At 41.3% G+C, this 14609-nt stretch overlaps 1 long non-coding RNA gene across 1 annotated transcript; it reads left to right on the top strand.

Annotated features, from left to right (window-relative positions):
* The first annotated feature begins 249 nt into the window (after window positions 1-249).
* On the top strand, window positions 250-2115 carry LOC143270163 (uncharacterized). Its single transcript, XR_013047141.1, has 2 exons — window positions 250-752; window positions 1862-2115. It is a non-coding gene; the product is annotated as an uncharacterized LOC143270163 (long non-coding RNA).
* The last annotated feature ends 12494 nt before the right edge of the window (window positions 2116-14609 follow it).

Genomic DNA, 14609 nt, shown 5'->3' with positions numbered 1-14609 from the left:
CTGCTTATCCCACCTATACTTCCTGCCTGGCTACTGGCCAATCAGCATTTTGTTTATCAACCAATCAGAGCAATACATATTCATAGTGTACAGAAAAACATCCGCAGCAATTTACCATTATTTTGTTGGGGACTTTTGCATCAATACTCTTGAATGATACCGATCTAGTTCCCGCCCCCATTCTTATTTCCAAATGTAAGCATTTAGTGGTTGAAATGTCCCTCTGAGGGCTGCTTTAGTTATGTAATTTTCATTAAGTTCTATAATATTTTAAAGTGTCCATTGACGTATTTTTCTCTGGTCCATGGATTATTAATAAATAATAGAGAGCTCCAAGTTTGGAGGGAAAGAGTCGCAGATATCTTCCTGTTATGTACATCCTGGTCATATAATATATTATTTTAAATATAAATTGAGGTTAACTTTATGATCTAGGATATAGTTCGTTTTAGTGACGGTTCAAGAGCTCTTGAAAACACTGTAAATTGAGCTGTCAGGATGACTCAGTTGATTGCTGCCGGATCCGATGGCCAGAATTTGTCCTGGGAACCCACATGGTAGAAGAGAACTGACTCCCACGAGTTTTTAATCTTCACTGGTATTTTGTCACACCCACAGGGAGGTTGTGGATATGAGGCAGGGACCCGGCTCCGAGCTTCCAGGTTTCCATAGGAAGAAGAGCACATTTGGCAGATTCATCCCCTCGACTGAACCTGCCTGGGTGACCCAGGTAGCTGGAAAATCTGGAAGAGGTGAAAAAGGAAGGTGGGGACAGAGAATCGATGCCTTTTGTACAAGTATCTCATGATTCACTGGGCCCCACGTTAATTGAATAAGAAAAATCTCACTTGAATCCCATAGAGACCACCTAAAATAAGTAGTAATTGTGTACATGGAAACAGAGGGTCAGGGGCGGGGGTGGGGGGCATTACAAACATAATCGCACAGTTCCGAAATGTGGGAAACAGAGTCAAGTCGGTCTATCTGAGTCCATGTTTTCTAGATTAGGGATTGCTACCTTCTGTTGGAATCCTGAAAAGTCTCTAGAATGAGGTCAAAGGTGGCTGAGGACAGCGGCAGTGACACCAGCCTTCACATGCCTCACTGGCAGCTTTAGCCGCTCCAGCCCCTCTGGGATTTCTGGTCGCTCTGTTCTGGGTTTGTTGCTGACCTGCTCTGGTGACTGGCACAGGTATGAGCCAAAGTTACCTTGCAGAGGTTCTTGCTTTTGACCCTTTGTAGCCTACATCCCCCAGGCCCCAGCCCACACTCTCTGGTCCAGAAAACAGAATATCCCAGAAAAGGCACATCTGTCGTGTTTGTGCTGGGCCAGGAGGTCTCAGGGGTAGATTAACTGGGAACAAGCCCGAGTCCCCCTTCCCTCAGCCCTTCTGAACAAAAAAAATTTTTTTTCAATGAGCAATAGCTAAGCTTTAAAGGGAAAAAGTTAAGCAGACAGAATATTACCATAGAAACACAATGTCTAAATCCCTAAATTTCCTAGTTATCACCTGTTTCTCTCTTATATCCCACAGTTTAGGAAGATTATGCTTCCTTCCAACACTCTCCTATCTTCTTTAGACAATAATTGTCCTTTACCCAAGAAAGGAAACTGTCCAACTATTCAGTTCTCAGATCAAGCAAACACACATTTGCTCCTTGAGTTAATAAGCATGGTTGAGAAGAGGCAGGCGGAGAGCTCTGTTTGGGAAAGGATTCTGGAGATGCACGTTAAGGCTGGTTTCCTCTTCAGTGGTTTGTTTGCTCTAATTAGCTTTGAAGTCTATCAAAGGTTCCTCTGGTTGCCTCCCACACCCATCTACTCACCTACAGCTCAGTTTCCCTATGACATTTCTCTTAGAACAGGGAGAAGATGCAAGTTTCCAGGTCCCTGTCTGACGAGTTAGCAGCTGTGTGAACTGGAGCGAACCCCTTAATGTCTCTGAGTGCCAGTGTTTCCATCCACGAAGGAAGCAAGTCATCTCTGCTTCCTACTCACACTGAAGCTCACAGCCCGGAGGAGGCTCGTGAAAGCATTGAAAACTCCAGAGGCCAGTGCAGATGTAAATAACAGCTTTGTGAAAAAACAAAAAAAAAAAAACATTGTTCTTCCAAGGTGACAGCTGTCATTTCATTGTTCAGAACTCAAGATTGGACAGAAATCCTAAATGTCAGTAGTTTGTAGTTTAATGTAGAGAGAACATTTCTTTACATTTCAGGCAAAAGCTCGTCTATGATCCACTCCAAAATGTAGGTGTGTCCTAAAACTGTATCCCAAACAGGGAAAAATGCCTTCGGATGCCCTGAAGGAGCTGGCTTTTCTTTCTCCACACAGACTTCCTAGAACAACACTGCCGTGCACCATGGAGCCTCCCTCCTCAGGACCCATCTGTCAGCCCTCCCTAAGGATGCTCTTCTCTTGTGGGTCAGTTATGATTGTTAGAAAATGACTCTGGAATGAGAGTCTGAACGTGCTTCCACCTAGCATTTTGCCTGCTAGGTCACACAGGAGATCTGCCCTTCATAGCCTACAAGTCTTTCACACACAAACTGGGGGACCTTGTTGGACTCCCTCATCCCAGACAAGACACCTGGAGTGCACCCCCCCACCATCTTAATTAGCTTTCTAACTGCTGTGACCAAGGCAACATAGAGGAGAATTTATACTGGACTTCCAGATTTAAGGGGTTAGAGTCCATGACCAATATGGCAGCAGGCAGGCAGACATGGCCCTGGAGCCATGGCTAAGAGCTTATGTCTCTTCCCACAAGTATCAGACAGAGAGAGCTAACTGGGAATGGTGGGAGCTTTTGAAGCCTCAAAGCCCACCCCCAGTGACATACTTCCTCCAACAAGGCCACACCTCCTAATCCTTTCCAAACAGTTTCACCAGCTGGGGACCAAAGCATTCAATTATAAAAGCCTATGGGGACTGTTCTCATTCAAACCACCACACCCACACAACAGGGCTTCCAATTCCATTGTCTACCTGATGATGGTCCTTGGGACACACTGAGGTTGTCAAGGTCCCTTCAAGGGTTCCTGGGTTAGTCTCCTGTTGCTGTGAAATAAATTGCCCTAAACCCTCATGACCTAAGCATATATCATATTGTTCTCAGACTCAGGAATCCAGAGATGATTTAGCTGGGGGTTTTTACTCTGGCTCCATCATGAGAGCCTGAATGTCATCTGATCTGGAATGGATGGAACCTAAACCACATTTCATCACTTTTGCCAATATATCATCGCCAACACTAACAAACTCAATATCTTCCAGATTCAACTTGGCCTGTCAAATCAGAGTCAAATGTAGCTGGTAGAAAATTACTTACGAATCAATATATAGTTGGGTGTGGTAGTTGAGACTCTGACTAATAAACTCTCCTATAGGAGATCTGACTGAAATTTGACCAAATTGGAAAAAAAAAAAAAAAAAAAAAAAGATGGCCTCTAAGCCAGGGATTGAAAACGCAGTGTCTGGTAAATGGGCCACATCACAGTCATTGGAATCTGATTAAAAGGCATATTCCCTGAGTAACAGAGGTACAGCTCCACATTAGAAAGCTTGCCTGCCCTAGGTGAGCCCTTGAGCCCTGGATTCAAGTACCTTTATGGAAAGGATCTGGAATTCAGACAGGATGGTTGGTGTGGGGGTGAGTGGGTGGGGGTGGAGCAGATGTCAGTATGCTTGGAAAGCCGTCCTGCCTACATCTGGACAGATGAAGCAGAGGAACTTGTCACAAGAGAACAGTATTTTAAATATTCTGCTAGTAAAACTAAAGGTTTTTATTTTCCCCAAACCAAGGGACTGGAACATTATTCCAGTTTCCCACTGGGATGCTAACAAATCTCATCAGGAAGCCAGACCTACAACTCAGAAAACTCATGCAAGATAGTGGCTAGCATAGATCTGTCTGCCAGTTACTAAGGGGCCTTCTCTCTGGAAGAGAAGTCCTTTAAAACAATGACATGAATCTCAGAGGTCAACAGTATAAACATGAACTGTTTCAGATGGAAAAATGATTATAAGAAAACTTCACTGCTGATGCCAATAGCTAGGAAAACAAACAAATAAACATCAAATGATAAGCTGGGGGAAAGATTCATAATCCATATTAAAGGGCCTTTGAATGCTCCTTTCTGGTGACTTTTTCCATTCTACAGGGTTTTGAGGGAGGTTTGCTGACTCTTTTTACACTTCACTCTTGCTGGAAGTGTTGCTGAGTCCTTAAAACACAATCACACAAACAAAACCTCAGCTGTTTTTGTACAAAGCATCCAACAGCTACCATGGCTTAACCAGCTTTCTGTCAGTGTAAGTGAAATGACTGAAGTCACGCCATCTTGTCATGATCTTACCCTAGCTTTACTTTATGTCTGCTTGGGTGCTTTTTAGTCCTTGACCCTGAACAGTCACACCTTGGCAACACATTAGGAACTTTCCATGATCCTGACCATGGTCCAAATGCATGACCAAAATATCCGCTTAACGTATAGCACAAACAAAAGTCACCAGGTTCCCCTGAGCTACAGCTGACAATAATGTCACTGTGCGTTTTGGCTTTAAAAACTCTGTACCCCAGAACTTTGTGCCAAGAGTTTTTCTGAGGCACTAGTCTGCTCCAGTTTAAACAAAGAACTCTAATATGGCCTTATATGCATGGTGATCCATAACGTTCTCACCTGGCCTATAGCATAACAAACATTGCGGACAACTCATGAAGAGAAAAAGTCTATTTTGATCACAGTTAACACTTCTAACCCATGGCTCATTGAACCCACTGCCTGCTGACCTCTGGGAAGATAGCACATCGCTATGGGGATGTGTGGTGGAACAAAACCATCAACATTATGGCCAAATAGCAAAGGAGAGAGGGAGAGGTTCTGCAATCCTTTCAAGGCCCTATGCCGCTGACCTGAAGACTTCTGGTTAGGCCTCACCTCCTAAAGGATCCAGCTTCTCCCAGTAGTGCCACTGTGGGGATCAAACCTTTACCATGTAGACTTTGAGGGGAATTTAAGAACCAAACTACAGCTTGAGGTTCTTCTGCCCATCCTTTGGTGAAGAGATAAGCCATGAAACAGCTCCCTATGGCCAGAAAAGTGAAGAGGGAGACAGAGTCAGGGAGGCAGCAAGAATTCAAAATGAAGGGCTGGGAGGCAGGACCAGGGAATCACCATGTGAAAGAGTCTCCAATGGCGGTTGTTCTGTGCATAAAAGTTGGGAAACATTAGCTTATGACTTCTGGAAACAGACTGACAGTTACAGGAACAAATCTCACAGGAGGAAGTTATAAATGGCCCTCACACATGCAATTCCTCCTTTTTCTAAAGTCTAGCTTCAGCATCCAACAGCAGTTTCCTGGTGAACTATCTGAATTTCTTCATTTTCAGATCATGGCTTAGTCTAAACATACCCACCAGGCTTATAGCTTAGATGATAAGCTGTAATCTATATTATTATAGATTTAGACTACAATTCACACCTCCTAAGGTCAGCTTTCACTGTTTTGAATCATTCCTTTATGTTGATAAATTAATACATTTTAAACTTATCCTTTTATCAACCATGAAATTGGGTTGTTGTTGTCTAAAGAATGTTTCAGTCTGCAGTGGTGCTGGTGTTGGGCAAGTCATAGATGTAAAAACGTTGGCAGTTTTGAGTCCACTTGCCAGTGACTCTCTTGAAGGACTCTTGGATATGTTCAAATTTTCTTTATAAACAAAGAGGAATTGGTTTTGTTGTTGTTGTTGTTGCCTAACTTCTTTGTTTACTTATAATGGCTTACTTTTTCCTCCAGGCAAGCTTTATTTATTAAAGCACAAATAAAATGTCACCACACAGTGTACAAGAGCATTATCCCACAGCAAATATAAATCAAAACTCTAAGGAGATAATACTTTAAGTACCTAATGGCATGGTAAAAATAAATAAATAAATAAATAAATAAATAAATAAATAAATAAATAAATAAAAGATATCAAATTCTGGCAAGAACGTAATTCAAGACAATATTAATTACTTTTCCATTGCTGTGAAGAGACACCATGGCCAGGGAAACTTATAAAGGAAAGCATTTCATTTGGGCTGAAGTTTACAGAGGGTGAGTTAGAGTCTATGAGTATGACAGTAGGCAGGCAAGCATGGTCCTGGAGCAGTAGCTCAGAGCTTACATCTGATCCATGGTATGAGGGAAGAGGGAAAGATGGAAGGATGGATGGAGGGAGAGAGAGAGAGAAGGAAGGAGGAAGGGATACAGAGGTAGATAGACAGACAGACAGACAGAGAGAGACAGAGACAGAGAGACAGAGACAGAAATACACACACACAGAATTGGGATTGTTATGGGCTTTTGAAACCTCAAAGCCCACCCTAATGACACACCTTCTCCAGCAAGGTCACACTTCTTAATCCTTCCCAAACAGTTCTACCAACTGGGGACCAATCATTCAAATGTATGAATCTATGGGGGTCATTCTCATTCTTTTTTTTTTTTTCTTGGTTTTTTTTTTTTTTGAGATAGGGTTTCTCTGTGTAGCTTTGCTCCTTTCCTGGAACTCACTTGATAGCCCAGGCTGGCCTCGAACTCACAGAGATCCGCCTGGCTCTGCATCCCGAGTGCTGGGATTAAAGGTGTGCGCCTCCACCGCCCGGCGGCTTCATTCTCATTCTTAATTCTTTTTTTTTTTTTGCCGGGCGGTGGTGGCGCACGCCTTTAATCCCAGCACTCGGGAGGCAGAGGCAGGCGGATCTCTGTGAGTTCGAGGCCAGCCTGGTCTACCAAGCGAGTTCCAGGAGAGGCGCAAAGCTACACAAGAGAAACCCTGTCTCGAAAAACCAAAAAAAAAAAAAAAAAAAAAAAAAAAAAAAAAAAAAAATTCTTTTTTTTTTTTCCAGAGCTGAGGACTGAACCCAGGGCTTGCCTAGCAAGCGCTCTACCACTGAACTAAATCCCCAACCCTCATTCTTAATTCCTATGCACTGCCAGTGGGAATGAAAACCATTGCAGTTACCATGCTAAACAACTTAGTAGTTTCATATAGAATTAAGCACATATACCACATACTCAGAAATCCTGTTTTTAGATATTTATTTACTCAGGAGAAATGAATACATATGTCCACACAGACACATGTACTGGATGCTCAAGCAGCATTATTTATAATGGTCACAAAGTGGAAACAATTTAAATGTCCATCTGATGAATGGATAAACTACAGTGACCTACAAAGTGGGATACAACTGATTATCAAAGGAAATGAACTACTAATACATGCAGTGAAATGCATTAATCCCAAAGGCATTATATACAATGAAAGAAAACAGCCTGAAATGATTAGCCTAGAAGATTCTAATTTTATGGCACTCTGGAAAAGGCAAAATGATCAAGAATAGAGAGCAGATCACTGATCACTGGCTGGAGGGCACCAATTACAAAGAGTAGTGTGTGTGTGTGTGTGTGTGTGTGTGTGTGTGTGTGTGTGTGTGTGTGTGTTTGTATGTGTGTGTGTTTGTATGTGTGTATGCATGTGTGTTTGTATGTGTGTATGCATGTGTGTATGCATGTGTGTGTGGGGGTATGATGGTAGTGTCTCATAACTTGACCAAAGATGCTGTTCATTATACTGTTGTATGAGTTTTTTGGGTGTGTTCTGACAAATAAAGCTTGTCTGGAGATCAGAGGGCAGAGCTAGCCACTATCTAACTATAGAGGCCAGGCAGCGGTGCCACACACCTTTAATCCCAGCATATGGGAGGAGGAAGCAGGAAGATCAGGAGTTCAAAGCCACTCTGGGCTACACAGTCAAAAAGAGAAACAAAACCAGGCAGTGGAGGCTCACATCTTTGATCCCAGCACCAGGGAGGTGGAGACAGGAATATAAGGCAGGTAGAGACAAGATCACCACCATTCAGTCTGAAGATTCATAGAGACAGCATCCCCCTTAGTCGGTCTGAGATTTGTAGAGGTAAGAAGTCTCTGGTGGCTGGCAATTCCTGACTCCGCCTTTCCTCTTCCCAGCATTTTTAGTTTGGTTGTCCCACCTATACTTCCTGCCTGGCTACTAACCAATCAGCATTTTATTAAACCAGTTCCAGTGACAAATCTTTACAGTGTACAAGAGGGTTATTCCACAGCATTTCCCCCCTTTTTGTCTAATTAAAAAGGAAGGTTTTAACTTTAACATAGTAAGATTATATACAACAAAAATAGTTATTAAGTAAGAATTACAGTAACACTATCTAATCCATTTGTATTTGGCAAAATTAGAGAAAATACTTAATTATCTATCTTATCATGATGAGTCTAAAGTTTTGTATCTAATTTGCTGTCTATTATAACTAAGGAAAACTATAATTATACAACTGTATGTGTTTGTTAGAATAAAAAAGTTGAATTTTAGCCTGGCATGATAGTGTACTTCTGTTTAGCACTTAGAAAACACTGAGGTAGAGAGATCACTAGTTCAAATCCAGGCTGAGCTACAGAGAAAGACTCTGTGTCTAAGAACAAGTTGAGATTTACTTTATGTAAATTATAACTTAATGAATTTGGCTTAATAAGTGCACATTTACTTAGACATAGACTTATTTACTTAGACATAGTAAACGATGTTTTTCTGAATTGAAATTCTAGTTACTATATGAATAACTTTAGTATTAAAAGTTTTAGTACAAGAATTCCTCAATTTTTCAAATAACCTTTTAAATATGATTTGTTATTTTTACGTATGTATCTGTTTGTGTGTGTCCCTGTGTGTGTATATGCACACATGTGCAGGTTCCAACAAAGACCAGGAAAGAGCATCAGACACCCCTGGAGTTGGAGTTAGGGTCATTGTGAGCTGCCCAACAGTAGGTGCAGGGAACCAAAATCAGGTCCTTGGTGAGCATAGCAAGGCTCTTAACCGTTGAACTATCTCTCTAGTTCCTTCAGTAAATGTTTTTCAGAATGATTTACTAAGTTTACTAAGCTGGAATTTGGGCCCAAATTACTAGATATATCTAAAAATCCAGTTCATATATATAGAAAGCCCAGATGTGTCCCCTTATAGTTAGTCTAGACAAAACTAACTAAAGGCAAGCCCCGTTCACTGTGCTATACCATTCCCCTGTTCTCTGCCACTCAACCATCCATGGTAGCATTAGGATGTGAATGAGCCCCTTTGGGCTCCCATGCTTGGTTCTCAGACTGTTTAGAGAATTTAGGCCTTTGAGATAGTCCCTAATGAGAAATTTGCCAAGAGGAACTTGTACAACATGTCTAATTGCAACCAACTAAATGTCTCCTACCATGCGAATTTGCCAGACAAGTGGTGAGTGGAACAGTGGACCCCACAGTAGGTACAGTAATTTATCTTTATGCTTTTTATTGAGCATTAGCCCATGGAGATCAGAAGAGACGCTGGGTCTCCTGCAACAGGAATTACAGACGGTTTGTGAGCTGCCAGGTGGATGCTAGGAACTGAACCCAGGCCCTCTGGAAGAAAGGTAAGTAAGCTCCTATGAGCTGAACTATATCCACAGCCTCGATTGAGTGTTAATTTGTTTCTAATTGTATCCAGCACAAAATACTTTAGTATATAAAAAAATGAAGTGGGATAACACATTGCAAATTCCAAGTTTTTGCCTCAAAATAGAAATTACATTCTATAATATAATTCAATGTGTAGGTCTCATCACTCAGTTCATGTGAGAAATTTAAACATATGTAATCCCTTTGATCCCAGTTCCTTGAAAAAGCTGTACAATTAGCTTCCTTAGGTTTAATTTATGCCTCCTCCAGATCTGTTTAATATTTAAATCAAAGCTCAGGATTTTGATCCCTTGAATCTTTCTTCTTTTATAAGGGAGACTAACAAGCTTTCATAGGTTAAAAATCGGTCTTAACGCTAGGCTCTCACTTTTGGATTACACTGATGCTTCTGATCTGATTGAAAGAGTAACATGACAGGCCATAGGCCAAGTTTGAGAACTCCACCTATCAGTCCAGTTTACTTAACAAGACTTAAAAAAGGTGTACCAAGGAACTCCTTTCTCATTTGTGAGACAGAGGACAGTCCCATTTTGTGTACCAATTTCTTAGATTTTTTTTCAATAAATCTCTAAATTACTGGCTGAATTATTCAAAGAAGTTCACTGGGCCAATTTATTTTACTGTCTGGGACTCTTAACCATAAGTGGCTTCTGATGAAATGGGAACTAATATGCACATTCATGAAATAAGACCCATTTCAATTTGTGCATTGTATAACTTGAAACATTCTTCCATTATGATAATTTATAGTTGCCAGGTCTCTCCGGAGAAACAGAGCCTAAATGATTGATATAGATAAGATATGTAAATAGGTAGGTAGATAAACAGACAGGGGATTTATTAAAGGGATTGGTTCATGCAATTATGGAGGCTGTCCTGCAATCGTTGATCTACAATCCAGACAATCAGGGAAGCTGGAAGTATGGCTCACTCTAAATCCAAAGGACTCAGAATCCAACCTGAGAAGCTGGTGAGCAAAAGGATATAAGTCCTACAATTCCAAGGACATAGACTCTGGAGTACAGCATCCTAGGGCAGGATAAAAGGGATGTTCCAACTACAAGAAGCAGAGCATTCCTTCCTTCCTTCCTTCCTTCCTTCCTTCCTTCCTTCCTTCCTTCCTTCCTTCCTTCCTTCCTTCCTTCCTTCCTTCCTTCCTTCCTTTCTCCCTTCCTTCCTTTCTCCCTTCCTTCCTTTCTCCCTTCCTTCCTTTCCCCCTTCCTTCCTTCCTTCCTTCCTTCCTTCCTTCCTTCCTTCCTTCCTTCCTTCCTTCCTTCCTTTCTTTTTTCTGGACAGAGTTTCTCTGTGTAGTTTTGGTGCCTGCCCTGGATCTCGCTCTGTAGACCAGGCTGGCCTTGAAATTACAGAGATCCGCCTGTCTCTGCCTCCTGAGTGCTGGGATTAAAGCCTTGTGCCACCGCTGCCCGGCTCAGAGCATTTCTTTTTCCTTCACCTTTTTGTTTTGTTTTGACCCCCAGACTATTAGGTAGTGCTCACCCACATCATATGGAGGATCTTTTTTGTCTGCTAAGTTCAAGTATCACTGTCCTTGGGAAGCACTCTGACAGGCACACAGAGAAATAACTCCTTTCCATCTAGTGGGTGTCTGTTAATTGAGTCAAGTGGATATGCAAGATCAGTCATCATACTAAGTGATTGATTCTAAGGACAAAATGGTTTGCATTTTCACAAGTACAGTATGTTTTAAGTGATAGCCCTACTTTCTGTGCAGCAGGAGTTTCGACCATGTTTCTAGTATGGAGGAAGTTTTCCTTTACTCTGGTCTAGGGTTTGGTCTATTATTTTACTGAGAATTATTTATAAAACATTATTTGTTACCATACAGGTAGGAAATGAGGCAGGTGTTAAAAAAATCAAGGCCTAGTTTTTAGATCCATGTATCTTAGAATTCAGTTGGTGGACCAGCTGTGCTTAGATTGAGACTTTGTGTTTGGTTGGAGAGATGGCTCAGAGGTTAAAAGCACTGGTTGCTCTTTCAGAGATCATGAGTTCAATTCCCAGCAACCACATGGCTCTCAACTATCTTTAATGAAGTCTGGTGCTCTCTTTGGGAATGCAGTCATACATGCATATGGAACACTGTATACATACCAAATAAATAAATAAAAGAATTTGTGTTCACATGAAGCCAATAGAGAACACAATTTTATTACATTCCAAATGGATAGATAGGACCTATTTAGTGGTTCAATATTTATAGAGCAACTACTACATATATCTAAAATCTAGTTCACATATATAGAAAACCCAAATATGTTCCCTTATGGTTAGTCTAGATCAAACTTAAGTCAAATCCCATTCACTATTCTGCCATTCACTTATTCCCTGCAACTCAACCAGCCAGGGCAGCATCAGGATCTGAACGAGCTCTTTTGGGTTCCCATACTTGGTTTTCAGACTATTTAGTGAATTTAGACCTTTGAGATAGTCCCTAACGAGAAATTTGCCAGGAGAAACTTGTATAAAGGTTCAAAGTATTGTAGGGGATCCCAGAGTGGAGACAGAAAAGACCTTTGCTTTAGGCTGGTGGCATATGGATTTCTTATGAAGCAAAGTAGATGAATGAGTTTGAATCCTGGGTCTACAACTTAGTATCAAAATGTGAACTGAGATGAATTATCTTGCCTTCTTTAGTTTGTCTTCTTCTCTTGTATAAAAATGGGATTACAAAATCTCATCTAGTTCCTATGTGAATTAAATACACAGGGACATGCAAAAAGAGTTAGTTCTATGCATAAAGTGGGTAGTCAATAATGGTACATTGTTATTATTTCATGTTCTCCCCAGAGATGTCAAACCCAGAGAAAGATTTGACAAACAAGACAATAATACACAAATGGTAACAAACCAGTGAGGACCATGAGACGGTGAGCTGTGTGTTTTGGGATAATAAAATAAGTAACGTTCAGATAAATCCCCCCAAAAGTTCTAATTACTTCAGAACTTTATTGCATAGACTCAGGTGGGTGTCCAAAGTATCCCAGGCTGTGAGTCTAAACCAACGAATTTCTTGGAATTCAGTACTAAAGATCCAAAGGTAAACAAGAGATTGGGCAAGACAAGAGATTTTAATGGTGGGGCCTGGTTTGTACTTAAGTGATTACAAATTCCCCTGGACAGCTTATGGTGGGAGTGGCTGCCTTGCAGAATGCCAAGGGAAATGTCCTTTGGATGGTCTTCCTTGCCTTTGGAGTAAGCCACCTCAGACATATTTTAGTTTCAGATGATTCTTCCCCAACTTTTATTCTTCCCAGATGTCTGATGTCTAAAACTTTACCAGTTTTATTACTTTAGTAATTTTTTTCTATATCCCATGTGGAAGGCAAATAACCCTGTTGTTGGTTGAGGTTCAACAATGTGCTGGTTAACACCCACTCTCCTTCTCATTGTGTAGTGTGGCTCTTATTCCCTGCTTACCTCAAGCCATGAATCTAGCGGGCTTGCTTGGGTTGTATCTAGTTTCTAGAATTGTTTTCAAATTTCTTCAGGGAATGGCTCATGTAGAAATACTTTGTAGAGCCATGCCTTTAATTCCAGCACTTGGGAGGCAGAGGCAGGTGGATCTCTGAGTTTAAGGCCAGCCTGGTCCTGGTCTACAAAGTAAGTTCCAGGACAGCCAGGGATATACAGAGAAATCCTGCATCAAAAAACAAACAAGCAAACAGAAGAAAGAGACATACTTTGTATAACAGTCATTCACCTGGGCCTTTACTATCTTCTCTACCTTAAATGTGTCTGGCACATTGCAACACCAAAAGAAACTGAATACTAAATAGTACATTTAAGACTTTATTACCTACATTTTCTTCCTATAATAGTGTGTTCTCTGGCAATCTTGCAGACCTGTGAACTGAGGAGCAGGCAATATAAGACTGGAAGTTAAGAAAAAAAAAATGTTCAAAGAAATCTCAGGAACTTATTGCTAGTGGCCAATGGTTTAACACAATTTGGTTTGCTGAGTTTAAAAAGAGCCCTGCTGTTCTTCCCATCACAAAAATTATCTAGCGAAACATAAGCTCTTAGGATGGATCCGCAGCAAGGCCCACTCCCAGATCATTTCAATACCTTGCATTTCATTACCAGAGCCCCCTGGTAATGAGAGATAAGTAGAAGAAAGCTATTTTCTAGACTCTTCTAAAACAAATCCATCTTAAATTTTTTAAAATTATATTTTACTCACTTATATATTTTTATGTGTCTGTGTGGGTGTACATGTGTGGAAGTCAGAGGACAACTTGATTAGCTGGTTCTCTTCTCACCGTGTGGAGTCTGGAGGTCATTAGGGTTAGTAGCAAGTACCATACTCACTAAGCTGTCTTGTCAGCCCACCCATTTCCCCCCTCCCCCAAGACAGGGTTTCTCTGTGTAGTTTTGGTGCCTGTCCTGGATCTTGCTCTGTAGACCAGGCTAGCCTCGAACTCACAGAGATCTGCCTGGCTCTACCTCCCGAGTGCTGGGATTAAAGGTGTATGCCACCACCGCCCAGCCTACCCATGGGTTTTTTTTTGATCTATGAAATTATTATTTGAGATAGAATTTTCTGTAGCCCAGGCTGGCCTCCAACTATGTAGCTGAGGATGATCCTTCTATCTTTACCTCTCAAGTGCTGGGATTCCAGGCCATGCTCCGCTTGATGAATGAAATCCCAATCTAGACTAACAACAGTCTCATTTCTCTAATTTAGAACTTGATTTCTTATGATGTTCCTGTGAGTTTAGAGTTTAGTGGGGCTGGTAAAAATGATGGCACTGAAAAAGATGCGTCATCTTTAATTTCCTCTGGGGACCGACTTTGAGATGTATTCAAGGTAGGCAGGAAGAATTGCTGGAGAATTCTTATAAATGACTTAAAAAAAAAAAAGGTGAAGCCGGACGGTGGTGGTGCACGCCTTTAATCCCAGCACTCAGGAGGCAGAGGCAGGTGGATCCCTGTGAGTTCGAGGCCAGCCTGGGCTACCAAGTGAGTTCCAGGAAAGGCGCAAAGCTACACAGAGAAACTCTGTCTCGAAAAACCAAAAGAAAAAAAAAAAAAAAAAAAAAAAAGGTGGGATTT

Source organism: Peromyscus maniculatus, chromosome 22 (assembly GCF_049852395.1).
Source record: "Peromyscus maniculatus bairdii isolate BWxNUB_F1_BW_parent chromosome 22, HU_Pman_BW_mat_3.1, whole genome shotgun sequence".
NCBI lineage: Eukaryota > Metazoa > Chordata > Mammalia > Rodentia > Cricetidae > Peromyscus > Peromyscus maniculatus.
This window is presented reverse-complemented; position numbering and strand designations above follow the sequence as displayed.